The sequence below is a fragment of the Anabrus simplex genome, chromosome X (assembly GCF_040414725.1).
Source record: "Anabrus simplex isolate iqAnaSimp1 chromosome X, ASM4041472v1, whole genome shotgun sequence".
Taxonomy (NCBI): domain Eukaryota; kingdom Metazoa; phylum Arthropoda; class Insecta; order Orthoptera; family Tettigoniidae; genus Anabrus; species Anabrus simplex.
This window is the reverse complement of record NC_090279.1, coordinates 14,051,779-14,073,812: the sequence shown is the minus strand read 5'-3', so window position 1 is coordinate 14,073,812 and position 22,034 is coordinate 14,051,779.

The window sequence follows — 22,034 nt, the reverse complement described above, 5'->3', positions numbered from 1 at the left end:
AGTAGCAAGACTAAAATGGCAGTGGGTAGGACACGTAGCTCGAAAAGACTACAACAGGTGGACCTCTAGGATTGTTCACTGGAGACCATGGGGACACAAGAGAGGCATTGGAAGACCCCAGAAGAGATGGCTCGACGACATAAAGCTGTTGGCTGGAACACGCTGGTTCCAACTGGCTCAAGACCGAAGACGATGGAAGCACATGGAAGAGGCCTATATCCAGCAGTGGATTGAAATAGGCTAGAACAGAAGAAGAAGAAGAAGAAGAAAAAGAAGAAGAAGAAGAAGAAGAAGAAGAAGAAGACATCTCCCTGAAATAAATAATTAGTGATGAGGCTAACTTAAGTTTGTGTAGACACATAGTCCTGAACTAAACATGTAGTGATGCGGTGTCCTTTCACTTGTAGATGTCGAGTGTCACAAGGCCCTGAGCCGACCTCTTTTTGTCACTCCTCCATAGTCTTCATATTTATAGACGTGATTAGGGTGAAAATAAATTAATTATTATGATCGTCTGCTATCTATGACGGATGTCAGCAGAAATATGAATTGCAAAATTCCAATCAGGCTAGAATACACTGAAGGTCTTGTTGTTACTCGTACAATTTCACCGGATATTCAAACTGTCACTCCCGATTAAAACAGATACTCCTGAATTTTTTATTTTGTTGAGTTATATATTATTCTTTATAATGCATTTATAGGAGTCACTTAAACACGTAATCCAGAGGTGTTCTGCCATTCAAACACTATTTTGTGGAAATAAGGCATAGATATTAGACATAGGCTTTAAGGGAGAAAATTTGAACATAGTAAGTTAATGTTAGGATGAGCAAAATATCCATTATATCCCATTTCTATAAAAGATTATTCATCCACCTGCTTCTTGTTATTCTGCTCTTTTAACATTAGTCCTGCCTGGTGTTGTGATTCATTGTCTCCAGTTAGTTCGGTCACGGGCCATGTTTCTATGTAGTCTCACAGCTTTCAGGTCATTTGTTCTATGCTGTCTTGTTTGTCCCCGGTATTCATGTTAGCTTCATTACAAAATCCATAATTTGACACAAAAATTTTAAAATTGTGTTAGTAGTTAACAGGATGGTAAATGAAGACTGTTATACTATAGGATTGCCCACTTTATCATTTAAGGGCTGTCCAAGAATTTTTTGTTAACAAAAATGGCAGTTTTTGAGACTATCTAGTAACTACAAAAATGCATTTATTTTAATGTTTCTTTCGCCGAACTATCATCGCTAGTGTTCTTGATGTCTCCTACTAAATGTAATAGTTTATCACGATTTCACAATTAATTATAACACCTTCTTTCAAAAATTCAAAATTTCAAAAAATATTTTTTCATTTCTTCGTTCTCAGTTTTTGAACGGGGATATATTTTTTTCTCCGTTCTAGTACAAGATATTCCTAAATTAATTATCATAAATTTGAGACATTTTCGAGGTAGATATCCGATTTAGAACTCGACTCATTGTTGTACGAATCTGAAAAGAAAACATAGTTTTTAGTTTTGAGTAAATTTAAAGGGTTGTATTATGACTAGACCTCTTTCTTTTTACCTGAAAGTTTTAGAATTCTCCCGCTGCATACGTGCGACCTTCCCCTTCAAGTTTCTTGTCCTATTTCAGCTTTCTTCTTCCCCTGAGGTACCTCCTTCGTTGTCTTTGTTCAGAAGTGCTCTGAAGCTGACTTATGCGTACACATGCCTCATCAGCTTGTGACACTCCGGATGCTGAGTACATATCGGGCACAACCTTAATTCTTCCTAAAACCTCTATTTCAACCTTGTTTCCACAATTAAAGTGTAAAAATGCATCCACGACACCCAGTTTGAGAGTGGATAGCCCCACATATGTATCTTTTCTACACCTCTTCCATACCGTACCGTTGCATGACTCATTGGTATTTTGAGTCAAACCATGAAGACATTTGAATAACATTTTTGGATTACAGAGCCTTTCATACCCAGGCTTCATTGCATGTGCCAACGGCCGTAGCCGTGTTGAAACACCGGATCCCGTGAGATCTCCGAAGTTAAGCAACATTGGGCGTGGTCAGGAGTTGGATGGGGTGCCACGCGCTGTTGGTGGAGGTAAGAGAATGGAGGAGCAGAAATGAACTGGCCACCCTTCCACACGTAAACTCCGGCACAGGAACACCTCTGCGGAGGTTCGGACCTGCCTTCGGGCAGAATAACCCTTACCTTACCATTGCATTAGGACTTCCAGTGGTATTCCTGGTTTATGCTTATAATTTTCAAGTAGATTGCCAGCTGTGGCTCGTTGGTATGAACACCAGCTGTCTGTTCCTATAGGGCACCTGTGGTGGGGAGGCGCTTTTTGGGCAGTCAAATGATACAATGTTGCCAATACAGCATTTGTCATATCTTTCATGAAACTGTAATTGGAACGCAAAGCAATTCCAAAATAATTCTGACACTTGTCTATCAGTGTTACAGTTAATTTGCCTCTACCACCCATGGTTTGTTATGTTGTACAATTTTTCTAAGAGCTGTTCCTAAATGCTTTTTATAGTGGCCCACACATTCCAGTTTATTGACTTTTTTACCATTGTATTGATTGGAATCACACACTACCTTGTAACTTTTGGAATCCCCATCCCCATAGAAATCTACATACTCCAGACCTCTACTCTTACCTGAGGGAGAATATATTTTTACTGTTCCATACTGGCGAAGACCCACTGTAATTTTTGGCAAAGACTGCAGCATGATCCAGCTTTCCAACCTAAATAGAATGGGGAATGCTTATAATCATTTGAATGCTTCTTACATCCAATACAGTTTCTGGACATTATCTCAACAACGAATATACATCCAAAGGCACACAGGCAAACAGGCAACATGACAATATTTTCACTAAAAACACTCAGTTATGGAAACCATGGAAGCTCTCAATACCAAATAGTATTACTGCTGCATACAAAGAATGCGCATGTGGAGCCATCTATGGAGAGCTATTCTGTAACAACGAGCGCCAAACTTGAATTAAATCGAAAGGAACAATGAAATTCTCCGTGCAGCTAAGCCACGCCCATCTCAGACCGAGACACGGGTGGACTGTTCCCTTTATATCAATTTTCTGAGCATATTTATGCACGAAACATGTAAGTACTATACATTTTCTTAAAGTAGAAGAATAAATCTTTCATCAGGAAACAAAAATGAAAAAGTGAAAATTCTGTCTAAATACGCCATTTCAAACGTTTATGAATACCTTAAACACGTAATCCAGAGTGCTGTCACATTCAAACACTATTTATTGGAAATAAGAACATAGATATTAGACATAGGCTTTAAGGGAGAAAATTTGAACATAGTAAGTTAAATGTTAGGATGTGCAAAATATCCATTGTATCCCCTTTCTATAACAGATTATTCATCACCTGCTTCTTGTTGTTCTGCTCTTTTAAAATTAGTACTGCCTGGTTTTGTGATTAATTGTCTCCAGTTGGTTCGGTCACGGGCCATATTTCTATGTAGTCTCACAGCTTTCAGGTCATTCGTCTAATGCTGTCTTGTTTGTACCTTGCGCCTCTTTTCATCTACTTTCTGTATATACGCTAAATTTCTCAATATATCGTCCTCTACACGCAAATATACCCAAACCAGCGCACACGCCTTTCCTAAATTTTCTTTTTTATCGGTGCATTGCCAGAACGTTTTCTAATAACATCATTTGAAATGTGATCGAGTCTAGTTATGTCAGCCGTTCACCTAAGCGTCGTCGTAACCATGATGCTTAGTTGGCGTTTACCTCCTCTTTAGCTGGCCAGCAATCGTTGCCATAGAAAACGACAGGACGGATAACAGTTCAGTAGATATTAGATTTCAGGTGGTCCTTCATCCGACGGTAGCAAGGGCGCCCGTTGTCATTCTCAACTTCAGCCAGGGTTTGCTTATCCTTAAGTTGACTTCGTCAGTAAGTCGGCCATAATGAGAGATTTTGGAACCAAGATAGTTAAATTTCTCTTCTCGTTCTATATTTTCACCGTCTTCATGCATGCTTCCAACTTACCGGCGATGTAATGTAATGTATTCTCTATCCTTTTTGTTGAGGCGCGGGACGTATTGCGCTAGTGGATTGTGCCAATCTTCCGTTTGGCGCTTATTCTCTGCACCATTTGCATACACATGTGTCCATGGTATTGGAATGTGCACGTCTTATGTAATGGTGTCCGTCAAAAGAATGAACAGCAGTGGTGATACTGCAGGGCCTTGGTAGAATTGTACAGTTTCGCGGACGTCACCAGACGCTCCTGCGACAGCTTCAGCATAACTCCTCGGTTCTACATAGATCAATTATTCCCTCTCAACAAGGTGCTCTGTAATGCCATGCTCTTGTAGCGCTGACTGATTAGGTTATGATGTACCGGATGGAAGTCCTTCTCAGGGTCCAGAAAGTCGTGATGAAGCCTCTTATTCCTTTCGAAATACCTCTCACGTAACAGCCTTGCAGCGTGTGTTGCTCCTGTTGAGCCACAATTTTACACAAAACCAGCTTGGCTTGTTGTGTGTTCGTTTAAATCGCTAATTCTTTTGTCGATGATTTGTTCGAAATATGTCACTGCATGGCTGAGAAGTATGATCGGACGGTAATTAGAAAAATCGGCAGGACTTCCCTTATTTTTGAATGGATACTCCGTCGTCAGTTTGTTGGTTCCTGACCTTCTTTGATGATCTGGTTGAAAAGCTTGCTATAGCCACACTGCTGCATCCACCCATTGAGAGAAACAAAACTCTGCCGGAAGAAAATCAGGACAGATGGCTCTCCCTGGTGTCATTTCTTTCAACATAGCCTGGACTTGGGTGACGTCAATTTCCTATATTGGACCTTCAACAGCAGCGGTGATTGGGATTGGTAGATACGGATATTCCAAGATTGAAATTTTGTCAAAGTAGTTAAGACAGTGTACTCGCGCTTCCCGCCAGTCGAGTAGAAAACCGTCTGTTTCCTAATTGTGATGTTGAACGTTCCGTGTTTCGATGCCCCGATTTGACTAGCCGTTAAATATTCCGCTCGTTTTTGCGCATGTCAAGTTTCATATATAGACCTGCTTACCGCTTTGCTTTTGTTACAGCAACAACCTCCTTCACTTTACTACTGGCTGCTTTGTAGGCATTCCAACGAGCAGGAAACTCGTTTTACAGCTGTTTCTTCAACCGTATTGCATACATAACATCGTCATTCCGAAACCACGTGTCATTGGTAATCCTTCATTGTCGTCGCCCTGACTTCGTTGTTCCAGGAATGGAGCGCGCGGCGCCTTTCAGTTTAGTCCAGCTCGCTTCTAATATGGTGACTTGTGGCACTGTAACGTTTGCAACAGTGTTGGCCTCCTTCTTCAGGCGTCACCGTTTGATCCAATTTGGTCCATTTCCTGCGAAGTATTGAGCTCTTGGTGACTATCCGCATCTTACAGATAACTGGTCAAGGTTGCATCGCAACGGTTTCGTAAGGAACAACTGTTGTCTCTAGAACATTTTTGAGATTCCTTCGTCTGACAAGGATGCAGTCAATGTGCATTGGATGGGAGCGATTGTAGTACGTGACTAGGTGAATATCACGCTTTTTAAACCGTGTGTTCGCGATGATCAGTTTCTGCATAATCGGGAAATTGTTGGCAGTCATCTTTCTTCTGAACATATCCGTGAAGGCCATGGACTGTGTGTGCTTCTTTTCTCTGTCCGATGCGTCCATTCAGAGAAACCGGCCACGATATGATAGTAAGCAGTGTTCTAGTCACATAGTGCTCAGAAGGGATTTTTGGTTTCCTTGCCAACACCATTAGTTGTTCTTCGGCTTCCATTGTACTGTGCCGTTTTCATATGTGACATATGCTACAGCGCGAACAAAACCTACTAACACGAGGTCCTGAAACATGGCGCCGGAGCAGTTTAGGCGAGGACTGGTTTATAAATGTTGAATACGCAATGAAGTGATTGTGAAGAGATGACTTTACTTTCATCTCTATGCGGAAAAAAAGTGTATATATGTGTAAATATTGTTCGAATTAAATCAAATGTAAAATGTAGAATGTATGAAAACAAGACGAAACCAAAGATTGAACTCATCGGGTAATGTTACGGAGTATAAAATATCGATATTTGTTAATAATGGTAGCGACATCTAGGTGTTAGTAGATGTAAGTAAATACATAAGATAGATTTCCACATCTAGTATCTAATTTTATTATTCTATGCCTTGTGTAATACGTTAAAATATTATTTTTTAAAATCTTCTTATTCATTGTTAATGTCAATGCGATGGTGGTATGGAAATGATACGTAAAAATTAAAATTGTATGCAAAAGGAAGTTATTAAGGGATATGTATATGCAGTTAAACGAATGCAAATTGCCTGAAATAACGGTGATATGCTTATGATTGTATAAAGGCCAAGCCATTATAGAAGGAGCAGCACGATATATAATAGAGATTGTCCGTGTCGTAAATAACTTAATATGATCAGAGGTGTATGCGTAATTGACTTCCTAGTGGCTCTGTGTGTTTTTCAATGAACTAATATTAACCTTTCTCAGGTGTGATCTGCATGAGTCTAAAATGATTTTGTGAGAAGTGTATACAAGAAGTACTAATTCACAGGAGAATATTGAGTGCTAAATCGTGTACGAGCATGTCCAGCTGAGATGATGGAGTGGTTACCGGAATGGATAACGTAGGCCATTGATTCCTATAACCCTAGCCATTCAAGTCAGTAACTGCTTTCCATTATAATGATGTCTTTTTATTGTGTGCATTTTATTTGATGCAACATATATCTGCATTTTATTTTAGTTACTAGTTTCTTTAATGTAGGTAGTAATGTATATGTAGAACATGTCCTGAAGTAGTTCGCCAAGACGTAATAGTAATTACACGTCGAGCGGCGAGACATTATGTTGTTTGGTATATAGGAATTATATGCGTTTGGTGACTCGGCTTTCGAAATGCTACGATACCATGCGAGTGAATGAATGGTTATGTTAGTGGATGACTTCGACATCGCTTATATTATGTTGTAGTGCCGTAATTACTGGAAGACACAAGCCTACGTATACATATGTAACATTCATTAATATAGAATCAGCATATTTATCGCGAAGCTAACCTTGGTAATGCAGGTAAGTGATAAAAATATAGTAATGTTATGAGTAATGATACTAGTGTGAATCAACGTGAGATAATAATAATAATAATGATAATGATGATGCTGTGAGTGTCAAATATGTTAAGTACCGGCGATGATGGTGGTCATTGTGTTGATGAATAATTCAAGTGTATTAAGTGCTTGTGGTGGTAATAGTTATTATGATGATGAATAATAAAACAGGGGGTTGACATCGCGATATGCCCGTGATGTGTGGGTTAGCTTACATAAAATTTAATAGTTGAAATAATGAAAAGTGCTGTGCTGTGAGGATTATTTAATAAGATGGGAGGTGACAATGAAAATTATCTTGATGTCGCTACATAGAACGTATTATTTAATTGCGTTATGCAGGTGTGAAGTTAGATAAAGCAAATGGAGGTATGATACTCGTATATAAGCTAATGCTGAAATTGTAATGCCCAAGTATAAGATGATGTTAAGGTTATAATACTCTTACATGATTGAATGCTGGGATCGTAATGTTGATATGTAAGTGTAGGCTAAGATGGTAAGGCAGATAATTATTAATTGCGATGAGATGTCGGCCACAATTGTCCTATCGATTATCGTTACGTTTCGGATGTCATATTCAAAATTTATGTCAATCATTAGGGTTTTTAACCGGTATGACTGCGACGTGTCTGAGGCGTGCATAAGGCTTACCACGCGTACAGCTTCGAGGATATATGACATGATATTAATAAGTTAGATGTTTACTTCATGGACATGGTAGTTTAGTAGACGTAGTAGAGATATCATATGTGGTTTTATTGACATTTGAGTGTATATATTCTTGTCGTTACGTATATTATTTTTTGATTATTTATTCTATGCAGTAGCATTAAAGTAACATGATCCTCGAAGGTGTGCGTGAGGATGGACGTGTAATTATTGTCGCGTTAAGGCGAACCTCATCAGGACGTATGAGTTAGTTAATGTGGTGATGACCATTTATTTCAATTAGGTTAGGTATCACATATAAAAAGACATTATTATCAGCTGAATTTGACATGAATGATTTTCTCCTATTGTAAATCAGATATCAAATCAAAACTGAAGGAATAAGAGTACCCAAAACTTGTGGAATAAAAGAAAGAGTACGGTCATAATGGTAATTTTCCAGGTTTAAGTACGTTAATGAATAAATATAGACTTAGGTTCGGAATTTCATATAGCTCTTATAAAATGAGGATTGATCAAGTTGAAATCACTGCATTATGTTGAATCGGGTATAAATTAATTAAATTGCGACAGCCGTTTTATGTCATTACCAATTTGTATTACAACAATATTTAAAATCTGGGTTATACTTTGGTTTCGTCTTAGCCAGTAGGATCATTTAAATAAATAAATATAATCCGATCCAGAATATCTCATCTTTTATTTATAAAATAGATATACATGGCCATATTTATGAAATTAATTCAAATTTCAAGATCATATTTGGTATAATCAATTTTAATTCAAGACAAGGTCTCGGTTGTTACAAGCACGTCATAAATTATGAAAACAAATGAAGCAAATATAACAGCGATTGACTTAAAAACCTTAATATAGAAGTTTGATAATAAGCCTCCCGATAGGATTCCGAATCCAATTTTCCACCATAGATGCGATTTTTATTCGCCGGAATATATTAGCTAGCTGAGGCACATACAAAGTCCTGCGACCCTATGAAATAGCCCCACAACAATAAGAAGAACCCGTCAAGACCCTGGGTGTAGAGTGCTCCCAATGACAATCTACGGGGCAATGCCGCGAATGGGGTGGCGCAATATTTGGCGCCCAACGTGTTGGCTCGATTGTTGAGAGGGATCGCAGGCTCAATTGCTGAGATACATCGTACACCGGATGACTAACATAATGGTCACGATCACCAAAAGAGAATGGGTCGCAAACTTCATCAAGCTGACATGATCAGTGAGCATATGTTTGAGAAAGAAGACGCAATGGCTTTGTCGAAAAAGGTATATAATAACACCTTGTCCCAAAGGTCAACAAATACAAAGAATGTCTATGAACACGAAAGGAAAGTCGTCGAGGGAACGAAAGTCAGTCGCGAGATATTAATAATAAAACATCAGAAAAATTAAATGACAGAATTGTAAACACATTATACCAAAATCACCGGAGAATATTCTGGAGAGGCGTAGAGTAGGGAACAACGTAAGGCAGTGATGTTATAAATGGTTAGGAATGATTAGTTATAAATACAACAAAACGAACACCGTACTTAAGTTCAATTTCGTTCCTGTCAGGTCCAGTAATCCTCCTTGTAGCCATTAAGTTGTCTCAATTTGACTTGCTTTCTTTTATGATAAATAACTCATTGTTTGAAGGATCATTAGAAGTTAAGCGTATACTTGTGGAGGTAGATAAATCAGAATTAGCAAAGATGAGTTCGTTAAAAGAGGTGAAGGCACTCTTCGGGGTGTTGAGAGAGGAGTTAGGCAAGGACATTAGTTCTATTAGAGGGGAAATTGCCGAAATAGAAAAGAGAATGCAGAAGCTCAGGAGATAATGCGTAAGGAGATTCACGAGAGCAGGAAGAAAATGGTTGATGCGCAGGAAAATGCACGAAAAGAGAACGCAGAAGCTGAGCAGACGATGCGCAGGGAGATGATCGAGGCACAGGAAAATAGACACAAGGAAAACGTGGAAGTTCAGGAAGCCATGCGGAGAGAAAACTTGGAAGCTCAGGATATGTTACCAAAGGAGCTGGCAAGCGCACAGCAATGGTCAGAGAAAAACCTAAAAGAAGCCGCGCAAACAATCAAACAAGAAATCAGATCCATAAGCGAAGAGGTCAATACGATTGGATTGAATCTGTCCCAAGTACAAGAGGACATGAAGACACTGAGAACGGACGTGAACGATTCAATAGTAGCCAACCAACAAGAAATGCAGAAGTGACTCATGATCGTCAAAAACGAAATAGTACAGAGCATGACGGAACTGCAAAGGAAAGTTGACCAAGATATTGACGGAATAAGAAGCGAGGTCACGCAGTTGAAGAACAGCTCAACCAGGACCAGGAAGAACGGCAAAAACAAATGCAAAGCTTGACTGACGAGATAACGTCAATGGACCTAGTGATGAGACTTGAGCTCACGAACACCAAAGATCAGCTAGGAAACAAGTTAATTATACTAACACATGAACAGCAGGAGCACCGAGAGCACGTGAATAAACGCGTAGGAGACCTACCAGAAAACATAAGGCAACTGGAAGAAGAGGTTCGGAAACTGAAATTGACGGAAGATAGAGCAAAACCCAACATTCCGGTGGAAGCGGATGGAACGCAAGACCTAGAGGCACCAATGTCCAGGGATTATCCGAACTGGCTAAGTTCAATTCCCGAAAATACAGAAACCGCGGAGACTATCACACGGTCGTGACGAACAACCAACCCATCATTCAAATCGTGAGAACACACGAGGACAGGCCCAAGAAATTTAACCTGGGAAATGGTTTGACGCCGAAATCAATCTTGCGTGACGTAGAGGACTACTTCAAAGAGGTAAAGATAACACCTGAACAACAGCTCAGAACGGTGGAGAAGTACCTCTAAGGTCATCTCCTAATCTGGTTTAAGGCGTTCAGATACACGTTCGCAGACTACGAGGAATTCCGTAGGGCGTTCCTAGCCAAATTTTGGAGCTTACACAAGCAACAAAACCTACGCTTGGAAATGTATTCAAAAAGATACTCAGGTGCAGGCCCAAGTCGATATGCGTAATATTTCACGTATCAATTTCACATATTGCGTGAACTAGATACACTACCTCCCGAATCCGAACTGATACGTGCCATAGAGAAACAGTTTTCATCCGAGGTGCAAGGGTTGCTAACAGCAGCAAACGTACAAACAGCAGTACATGCTGAGGAAGTATTGAGACAGTTAGACAGTACGTCGGTACAGACCAGTACTTCTAAACCGAGAGTAACGGAGAATGCGATAAACACTATCGGACCAGTTTATACTCCCGGAGTAGGAGGTGAGCCTCAACCGCGGGGAAGAAGGTTACAAAGATTCGAAAACTGGAATGACCGAAAAATGTACGATTCTAATAAAGGGAGGAGAGTACGTTTTCAAGAACGACAGGTCGAGAGAAACGACTCGAGATATTTTCCGAGAGAAAGAGGTCGACCATACTACGGACGTGAATCCAGAGACGCGCGATACGCGAGAGACCAATCTTACAGAGACCGAAGCGATTTGCCTGACCGAGAGCTGGACAAACGCAAATACGTCGAAGAATTGCGACGGAACACGGAAGAGCGCAGCAAATGGAAACGTGTAATTCAAGAACAGGACGCAGATCCGAACTGCACAGGAGCAGAAAGCTTGGAATACCAGGAGTACCGCCGCGAACAAGAGGAGAAAAGGAGACTGAACCCGAAAGCCTCAGCTTACGAGCCGAACGAGAGGCTAAGAAAAAAACTCCGACACAATAACGACAGACGAGATTGGTGAATGGCACGACGATGTTGAGTTCAAATGGGTGATTACTAACATCGAATCATGGGACATGCATCCAGAGGAACTCTTAGAAGAAGCCACCAGAGTGGGAAGTAACGTCACACACAGGCTACCCATTATCGTGGTTAAGTTCATGGATCTACGGGTACGTTGTTTACTGGACACAGGAGCGACCGTATATGTCATATCAAAAGCTCTATTTCAAGAGATACAAAGGAAGGGAGAAATACCAGTCATCCCGGTATCCAACGTCAAAGTCATAGGAATCATTCCACATCGTAGCATGGTATGCAAGATTCAAACCTACCTGGACATAACAATAAATGACGTCGATTACCCGCACATATTTTTGGTAATGAACAACATACAGTATAACTTAATCTTGGGGGCGGATTTCATGAGAATGTACGGAGGTATCATCGATATGAGCAGAGAAAAAGTTCGATTTCGCTGTGGAGACGAGAACACGGAAATAATAGAGAAGATGGTCGACGCGTCGTTCAATAATGATAAATACGCAGAGATATGCAGTTACAGTAATGAATTCAACGAAACGTCGAAATGTATAGCGCAGAGGGAAGGTAAAGTATTTGTGGGGAGAAAAAACTTATGGTACCCAGGAGAGAAAATGAAAGACGATAAAAATGAAAACGATATCTCCAATGATAATATTTTGAAAAAGGTATAGGAAACAATTTGCTCTCGAGAAGAGAAGGAACAGTTATGGAAACTGTTATGTTATTACCACAGTGTGTTTGATACAAAACCAGGACGAATACCAAGCTACGAGTATAAGTTGAAGTTGACTGACTGGTGTCCTTTTAAGAAGAAACCGTATCCGATCCCAAACAAATATTTCAGCGAAGTAGCCAAAATCATCGAGGAGATGGAAGAGAACAAGATAAAATCAATGAGACCTATTCCATTCGTAAACCCACTGGTGGTAGTAAGGAAGCCGAATGGATCCTTAAGGATATGCATGGATGCAAGAGCCATAAACGATAGCATAGTGCCCGAGAACGACCAAGCCCCGAACATCAAGGAGATCACTCGATCATTTCAAGGTAATCGATATTTCACGAGTATGGACTTCACGTCTTCGTACCATCACGTTACACTAGAATACAAGTCAAGACTGCTCTCTGGCTTCATGTTTAACAACCACACGTACGTATTCAGCGACTACCCTTTGGAATTAAGACCGCTGTTTCCGCATTGATCAGAGCTTTAGACGAAAATCTGACTTCAGAAGTGAAAGGATTCTGAGTCCGCTATGTAGATGACCTCATATTGGCCACAAACGGTTTTGAAGAACATCTAATCAAACTGGAGAAGTTGTTAGACAACCTATCCACTGCTGGTTTCTAAATCAATCTTGTCAAGTCCAGATTTTGCCAATCTGAGATACTCTTCGTCGGTCACGTAATCGATGGCGAAGGAGTGAGACCGAATCCAACGAAGATTCAAGCAATTAGCAATTCCCAAGGCCCACCAAAATAAAGCATGTGCGCCAATTCATTGGCATATGTCATTTCTTCGAAGATCATTGTCCGGGATACGCAAAAGTCATGGCACCATTATACGACTTGCTTAAAAAGAATAACAAGTGGAAATGGGACGACGAATGCGAAGCAGCTTTCATGGACGTCAAGGAGCTCTTGAACAACTCGATCAAACTGGGATACCCAAACTTCCAACTTGACTTCATAATCCAGACGGATGCTTCGTTTGCGGGCATAGGAGCAATCCTATATCAAGAGAAGGACGCTGAGAATAATAAAAGAGGCTACCTGTCATTCTACAGCAGAAAACTGCGACCACACGAAGTGAATTACACCATCACCGAGCAAGAAATGCTGTCGGTAGTACATGCACTACAGCAGTGGCGTAAAACCATTTATGGATACCAAATCATAATCCGAACCGATCACAAGGCGATGACATTCATGCTCAAAACTACTCTATCCAGCGAGAATATTGAACACTGCGGTGGAAAGTCGAACATCCTAGCCGACATATTGAGTCGAAATCCATGTGACGAGGAGGTCGAGATCTACAGTCTGGAAACCGATCCTAAAGACAAGGACATTATGGATAAACTCAAAGAATTGAGCATAGCACAAAGAGGAGATCCTTACCTTGGGGAGATTGTCAATCGACTGCAGCGAAGCTCGGGAGATGAATGTCAACGGAATCCTATGCTGAATAAAGTACTAGATCGATACACGATGGAAAAAGGATACCTACGTCGATACATCGATCAAGAACACACCAAAGCAAGGATAGTACTGCCAAAGGAATATCATAAGGATATGGTATGGTTAACACATCGGCATATCGGACATGCAGAAGTTGCAAAGGTGCATGCGACCATGCGCGAAACCTTTACATGGGACAAAATGAAGAACGCCAGATCGAAGATTTTAAGAACCTGCGACACATGCCAAAAAGCAAAGCATAATTCATTCACGATGGAACAGACACCTATCCCAATACTACCAAAAGGACCGTTAGAGTTAATGGCAGTTGATCTGTACGGACCTTTGCCAAAATCCACCAAAGGAAACAAATATATCACCGTAGCCATGGACGTATTCTCCAAATTCATTGACATGTGTCCCGTTGGGAAAGCAAACACCAAATCCATCATCCGAGGCCTGATGAGGCACATCATCGTTAACATAGGAAAACCAAAATTCCTGCTAACTGATCACGGTCCGCAGTTCACGGCCGCAGAATTCCAGAAAGCATTAGACGACATGGGAATACGACACGTATTCATTTCAATCAGACATCCACAAGCGAACCCAGCTGAACGACTAATGCGAGAGATTGCAAAGTTTTGTCCCATCTATTGTCCAAGACATAATTGGCAGTGGGCGAAAGTGATCCCCATCATTCTCAGCAGCGTAAATCATACAGTGCACGAATCCACAGGCGCTATTCCTAGTGTGATACATTGCAACAGACACCCAAGTCGAACATGGGACGAGATACTGTGTCACCCACACGACGACCAGCTAACGACCACGGAGCGCATACGTCAAGTCGGCGAAAACTTAAAAAAGCAAGCAGAGAGACGAGCAAGGAGAGTACGGTATCTTTAATTCCACTTACCATTGCAAGAAGGAGAACTAGTGTTAGTGAGAAAACCCAAAAGCTCAAACGTAGCCGTCCGATTCTACGCGAGATTTGCACCACTCTTTGATGGTCCGTGCTTTATTACCAGAACATACAAAAACAACGCCTACAGAATAAGAAGTTTGGATGGTGCCAACGAAGCTACGTATAATGCAAGTAACCTCAAACGATACTTCACTTGGAAGGAAGAGGAGAACCGAACTGGCGAACCATGCGAGGAAACACCGAAAATAGGATTTGATTTAGATTTGTCGGACAGCAGTGAGACCAAGGAAGAAGGTGAAGTCTAGCTAGGAGATAGCACGACGATTGATAGATAAGCCAAAAGGAGACGAGAACTCGAAAACGACACATCAGGAACATACCCAACAAAAGTAAAAAAATTACTCACATAATTTTTATTCGGTGGTCGCGGGGGTCAATGTGCAGTTTTCATATGTGACATATGCTACAACGCGAAGAAAACCAACTAACACGAGGTTCTGAAACATGGCGCCGGAGCAGTTTAGGCGAGGACTGGTTTATAAATGTTGAATACGCAATGAAGTGATTGTGAAGAAAGGACTTTACTTTCATCTCTAAGCGGAGAAAAACGTGTATATATGTGTAAATATTGTTCGAATTAAATCTAATGTAAAATGTAGAATGTGTGAAAACAAGACGAAACCAAAGATTTAACACATAGGGTAATGTTACGGAGTATAAAATATCGATATTTGTTAATAAGAATGGTAGCGACATCTAGGTGTTAGTAGATGTAAGTAAATACATACGATAGATTTCCACATCTAGTATCTAATTTTATTATTCTACGCCTTGTGTAATACGTTAAAATATTATTTTTTAAAATCTTCTTATTCATTGTTAATGTCAATGTGATGGTGGTATGGAAATGATACGTAAAAATTAGAAATTGTATGCAACAGGAAGTTATTAAGGGATATGTATATGCAGTTAAACGAAAGCAAATAGCCTGAAATAACGGTGATATGCTTATGATTGTATAAAGGCCAAGCCATTATAGAAGGAGCAGCACGATATGTAATAGAGATTGTCCGTGTCGTAAATAACTTAATATGATCAGAGGTGTATGCGTAATTGACTTACTAGTGGCTCTGTGTGTTGTCAATGAACTAATATTAACCTTTTTCAGGTGTGATCTGCACGAGTCTAAAATGATGTTGTCGGAAATGTATTCAAGAAGTAATAATTCACAGGAGAATATGGAGTGCTAAATTGTGTACGAGCATGTCCAGCTGAGATGATGGAGTGGTTACCGGAATGGATAACTTAGGCTAGTGATTCCCATAACCCTAGCCATTCAAGTCAGTAACTGCTTTCCATTATAATGATGTCTTTTTATTGTGTGCATTTTATTTGATGCAACATATATCTGTATTTTATTTTAGTTACTAGTTTCTTTAATGTAGGTAGTAATGTATATGTAGAACATGTCCTGAAGTAGTTCGCCAAGAGGTAATAGTAATTACACGTCGAGCGGCGAGACATTATGTTGTTTGGTATATAGGAATTCATATATGCGTTTGGCGAATCGGCATTCGAAATGCTACGATACCATGCAAGTGAATGAATGGTTATGTTAGTGGATGACTTCGACATCGCTTATATTATGTTGTAGTGCCGTAATTACTGGAAGACACAAGCCTACGTATACATATGTAACATACATTAATATAGAATCAGCATATTTATCGCGAAGCTAACATTGATAATGCAGGTAAGTGATAGAAAATGTAGTAATGTTATGAGTAATGATACTAGTGTGAATCAACGTGAGATAATAATAATAATGATGATGATGGTGTGAGTGTCAAATATGTTAAGTACCTGCGATGATGGTGGTCATTGTGTTGATGAATAATTCAAGTGTATTAAGTGCTTGTGGTGGTAATAGTTATCGTGATGATGAATAATAAAACATGGGGATGACATCGCGATATGCCAGTGATGTGTGGGTTAGCTTACATAAAATTTAGTAGTTGAAATAATGAAAAGTGCTGTGCTGTGAGGATTATTTAATAAGATGGGAGGTGACAATGAAAATTATCTTGATGTCGCTACATAGAACGTATTATTTAATTGCGTTATGCAGGTGTGAAGTTAGATAAAGCAAATGGAGGTATGATACTCGTATATAAGCTAATGCTGAAATTGTAATGCCCAAGTATAAGATGATGTTAAGGTTATAATACTCTTACACGATTGAATGGTGGGATCGTAATTTTGATATGTAAGTGTAGGCTAAGATGATAAGGCAGAAAATTATTAATTGCGATGAGATGTCGACCACAATTGTCCTATCGATTATCGTTACGTTTCGGATGTCATATTCAAAATTTATGTCAATCATTAGGGTTTTTAACCGGTATGACTGCGACGTGTCTGAGGCGTGCATAAGGCTTACCACGCGTACAGCTTCGAGGATATATGACATGATATTAATAAGTTAGATGTTTACTTCATGGACATGGTAGTTTAGTAGACGTAGTAGAGATATCATATGTGGTTTTATTGACATTTGAGTGTATATATTCTTGTCCTTACTTATATTATATTTTGATTATTTATTCTATGCAGTAGCATTAAAGTAACATGATCCTCGAAGGTATGCGTGAGGATAGGCGTGTAATTGTCGCGTTAAGGCGAACCTCATCAGGACGTATGAGTTAGTTAATGTGGTGATGACAATTTATTTCAATTAGGTTAGGTAACACATATAAAAAGACATTATTATCAGCTGAATCTGACATGAACGAGATTCTCCTATTGTAAATCAGATATCAAATCAAAACTGAAGGAATAAGAGTACCCAAAACTTGTGGAATAAGAGAAAGAGTACGGTCATAATGGTAATTTTCCAGGTTTAAGTACGTTAATGAATAAATATAGACTTAGGTTCGGAATTTCATATAGCTCTTATAAAATGAGGATTGATCAAGTTGAAATCACTGCATTATGTTGAATCGGGTAGAAATTAATTAAATTGCGACAGCCGTTTTATGTCATTACAAATTTGTGTCACAGCAATATTTAAAATCTGGGTTATACTTTGGTTTCGTCTTAGCGAGTAGGATCATTTAAATTAATAAATATAATCCGATCCAGAATATCTCCATCTTTTAATTATAAAATAGATATACACGGCGGTATTTATGAAATTAATTCGAATTTCAAGAACATATTTGGTATAATCAATTTTAATTCAAGACAAGGTCTCGGTTGTTACAAGCACGTCATAAATTATGAAAACAGATGAAGCTAACATAACAGCGATTGACTTAAAACCTTAAAATATAAATTTGATAATAAGCCTCCCGATAGTATTCCGAATCCAATTTTCCACCATAGGTGCGATTTTTATTCGCCGGAATATATTAGCTAGCTGAGGCACATTCAAAGTCCTGCGACCCTATGAAATAGCCCCACAACAATAAGAAGATCCCGTCAAGACCCTGGGTGTAGGGTGCTCCCAATGACAATCAACGGGGTAATGCCGCGGAAGGGGCGGGCGCAGTACATCAGTTAGTAATCGCACCCCGCTTCGCATGACTTTTCTCCCCTCAATCATTTTTTGCACTTCACAGATGCCTATATGCCTTATCTCATGTGCTGTGGCTTATTTGCTAATTCATCCAGACATAGTTCAGTGATGGGTTACAGAATGGTGGTACTCGCTTGCCTAGCCGTCACTGTCCGCGCGACGGTAACCCTTGCATACGTTTCATGCTGACTGGGCCCTGCCAAAGCGCGTCCCTTCCAGAGGACGCCCGAACCTTGGTTCCGATTCCATGAGACATATTTTTGTAAACATATGACAGTATTATTTTACGGCCGGCGTGTCCTGAAGCATTTTAAAGCTCATGACAGCCGGTAGTTACGCCGTTCCGGACATGGGGAACAGACACCCTGTGCAGCCCCTCCTCTAGAGTTGAAAAGCTATGCTCCTTTCTGCAATAACTTCCAGAAAGGTAGAGTAACTCTTCTGCCAACTGCTCCGTACCGAACGTCTCCATCTCCTCCAAAACCGCCATTAGAGACTTTTTGCCTGTTTGGTCCACGAGAGCTATCAAATTTTGCTCGCCGGCAGGCCAGTAGGTAACCCGTGTCAATCTCCTGGGAAGTGCCACATGTTCCAGCAATATAGCTGATTCGTGCAGAATATTTATCAATGCAAAATGAAATATCATTTTACTGAAAAACTAATTGTTAACCTGATAAATCTCTTGTCACAAAAATGCATTATCACGTAAAGAAGAATGGCCAGTCTTTCGCACCTTTTACTTGGCGTGATATGCCACTGAACGTATGACATAAAATCCGGTGTCATATTGTTTGTGCCTTATTGCCTAGTGGTATCAACATCAATATTCTGTGTGATAATCATGAGGTCTAGAATGTCGTATCTGGAATCAATGTCCCCCTTTTATTTGTCCACTTATTTTCTCCTAAGAGTGCAGTAATAACACGTGGTCGAGCACCCTGTTACTCTGCTTGTGACGAAGTTATGCATACGACTGGGCCATGAGAATTCAGTGCATCCACCATGAGTTGAGAAGTACCAGTTCTTTATACGATATGCTTTGGCATGCGTGATCGACTTTTCCCATGTGCATGTTGTAAACGGATCTGACCTTTAACCAAGAAAATTTTATTTCTCGCTCTTCTTTCATAGAATATGCGGTGGGAAGACAGGCTTAGACTTAGATGCTATCCAACTATATCATCAAGACACTAAAATATTCACGTTGTCCGCGATCTTTTGAAATAAAACGAATCCCATTCCTTCCTTTTCATAGGAGCAATATCAACTATGGTGCAATTCAACGTCTTGTCTTCACGAGTTTTGGCTCAAGCCTTGATTTTCATGTTCCTTCTAGCCGTAGTGTTAAAGGAACTCTTGTAAGAATATTCAGACATGATTGCTTGAATTTGGTTTAAAATTCCGGATATCAGAACATAGTAATGAAACACTACCAAAGCCATATTCATTGTTGACTGCATAATGTCTATGACAACAGTATCTTGAGGAGAAAAGAAAGCGTCACTGTTAGGGAAAGAGCTGTCATGTCCTTGTTATATTTCATCTTTCACAGTATTTCATCAGGATGAGTGGTTTCCATTTTGTATATGGCCTCTGTTAAAGACATGGTAGTAAGTATGAACTTCCTTGTATAAACCTACCGTCCTATATGTGGGTTGGCTCTGTTTGATTGCACATCAGTGCTACGTAATTAGAAATGACCAGACTCTGACGTATAGACTGCTACATTGATGTGATAACAATGTACAAATTCAATAAGTATGTTTTGCGTGACAGTAAGTGACATTGATAGAAGATTAGCCGTGCTTCAGCAGGTCTTGCTGACTGTTGGCAAAAAATGTTCTCAAGTTTATTAATATCTACAAAAGAGAGATTCTCCCAAACACCCTCAACAACAAGGGATTTTACAAAAATATTACTTGACTGCCACAAAGTGCACAACACTTGAACAACATCAAAACTCCTAAGCTAATGCCGTCATTATGTAGGAGAACAGACATACACGGATTTCAGTATATAAATGTGTGTCGGATTAAAGAGCTTGTTATCCTCCATTTAGACTATACCTCTTCTTATCATTGATTTTTTTAAATGAGGTTGTCTATGATTCCCACATCGTCACAAGTTTTTTGCGCGTGATATCGTAATTCGAGAGAAAAGACGCAACACATCTTCGTAACAAGTGAGACGTTTTTAAATTTAACTCTACACTCTGAATATGATCTCAGATTATGTTTAGCTTAGAAATAAGGTGTTCATGTGTAATGAAATTCTCTGCATGGGATACTAGTGAGTGGCATGTACAGTAGCATTTCCTTTGTTTGAGAGTTTTGGTTGAGTTGGCTATTAGACTATTCGTCAGGTGGTTCTAATTTGTCTATATAGATCACGAGCCGTGATGAGCTATGTAGATCATCAACCTTCGGACGGCGGAGCAACCTGTTTTAGAAGGAAATTGTGACGCAAGACATTCAGCAATAGATGCCACCTTTCACGACATATTCAGACTCATATGGCCCAATGGCCACATGGGTGCATTGTATATGGTAAGTCGTTCATCACGAATTCCTACGTAGCCTCTCTCATGGAAACACACATAGGCGCGAAGCCAATCTGTTGCAATATATGCTACAAGTCATTCGGTAGGAAATCCCACTTAGCGCTTCACCTACAGACTCATATGGACGACAAACTACACGCTGCCATCTATGTGGTAAATCCTTCATCCGAAGAGAAAACGTAGTCGCTCACATGTGAACTCACACGGGTGACGGGCCATAACGGTATGATGTCTGTTACAATTCCTTCAGCAGTTATTCACGCCTAGGTTATCATGTTCGGATTATCACCGGTGAGAAGCTACACTGTTGCACTACGTGTGGGAAGCAATTCATTCAAAAGTGGATTTGCGGTACATATGCGGACTCATACTGGCGAGAGACCATATTCTGTAATGTTTGTGGCAAGTCTTTTACCCACAAAGTTGGGCTAACATATCATTTCAGACTCATGCGGGAGACAAGACACTGCAAAGCAATGCGTGTGTCAAGTTATTCAGTACAAAAAGCCATTTAACACGTCACATCGAAACGCACACAGACCACAGGCCGCACGACAGCAATGTGTGTGAAAAATGCTTCATACAAAAAGTACTGCTAACACGTAACATGGGTAGTCATACGGGTGATAAGCCACAATGATGTAAAATCTGCGACAAATCCTACAGCACGAAATCGTACGTTGGTCGTCACATTCGGATTCACACCGGCGATAAGCCATACTGGTGCAATATCTGTGGGAAGCTCTTCACCGAACGAGGTATAATCGCAACATCCTTCAGCGATCAAGTCGTTCTAAAATATCATCTGCAATGAGCAATATTCCTGTAATGTGGGTGGGAAGTTATTCACCACGAAATCCCGAGTAACAGGTCAAATGTGATCTCACACGTGCGATGAGCCAGTTTGCTGCACTGTATGTTGTAAGGCTTTCGGTAGTAGATCACACTTGGCACGTCACATGCAGACACACACCGCCGAGTGGCCGTACAAATGCAGTATATGTGGCACGTCATTCATCACTAAATCCTGGCTGGTTTGTCATATGCAAACTCACATTGGCCATATTCCTGCAATATCTGTAATAACTCATTCCGTGTGCA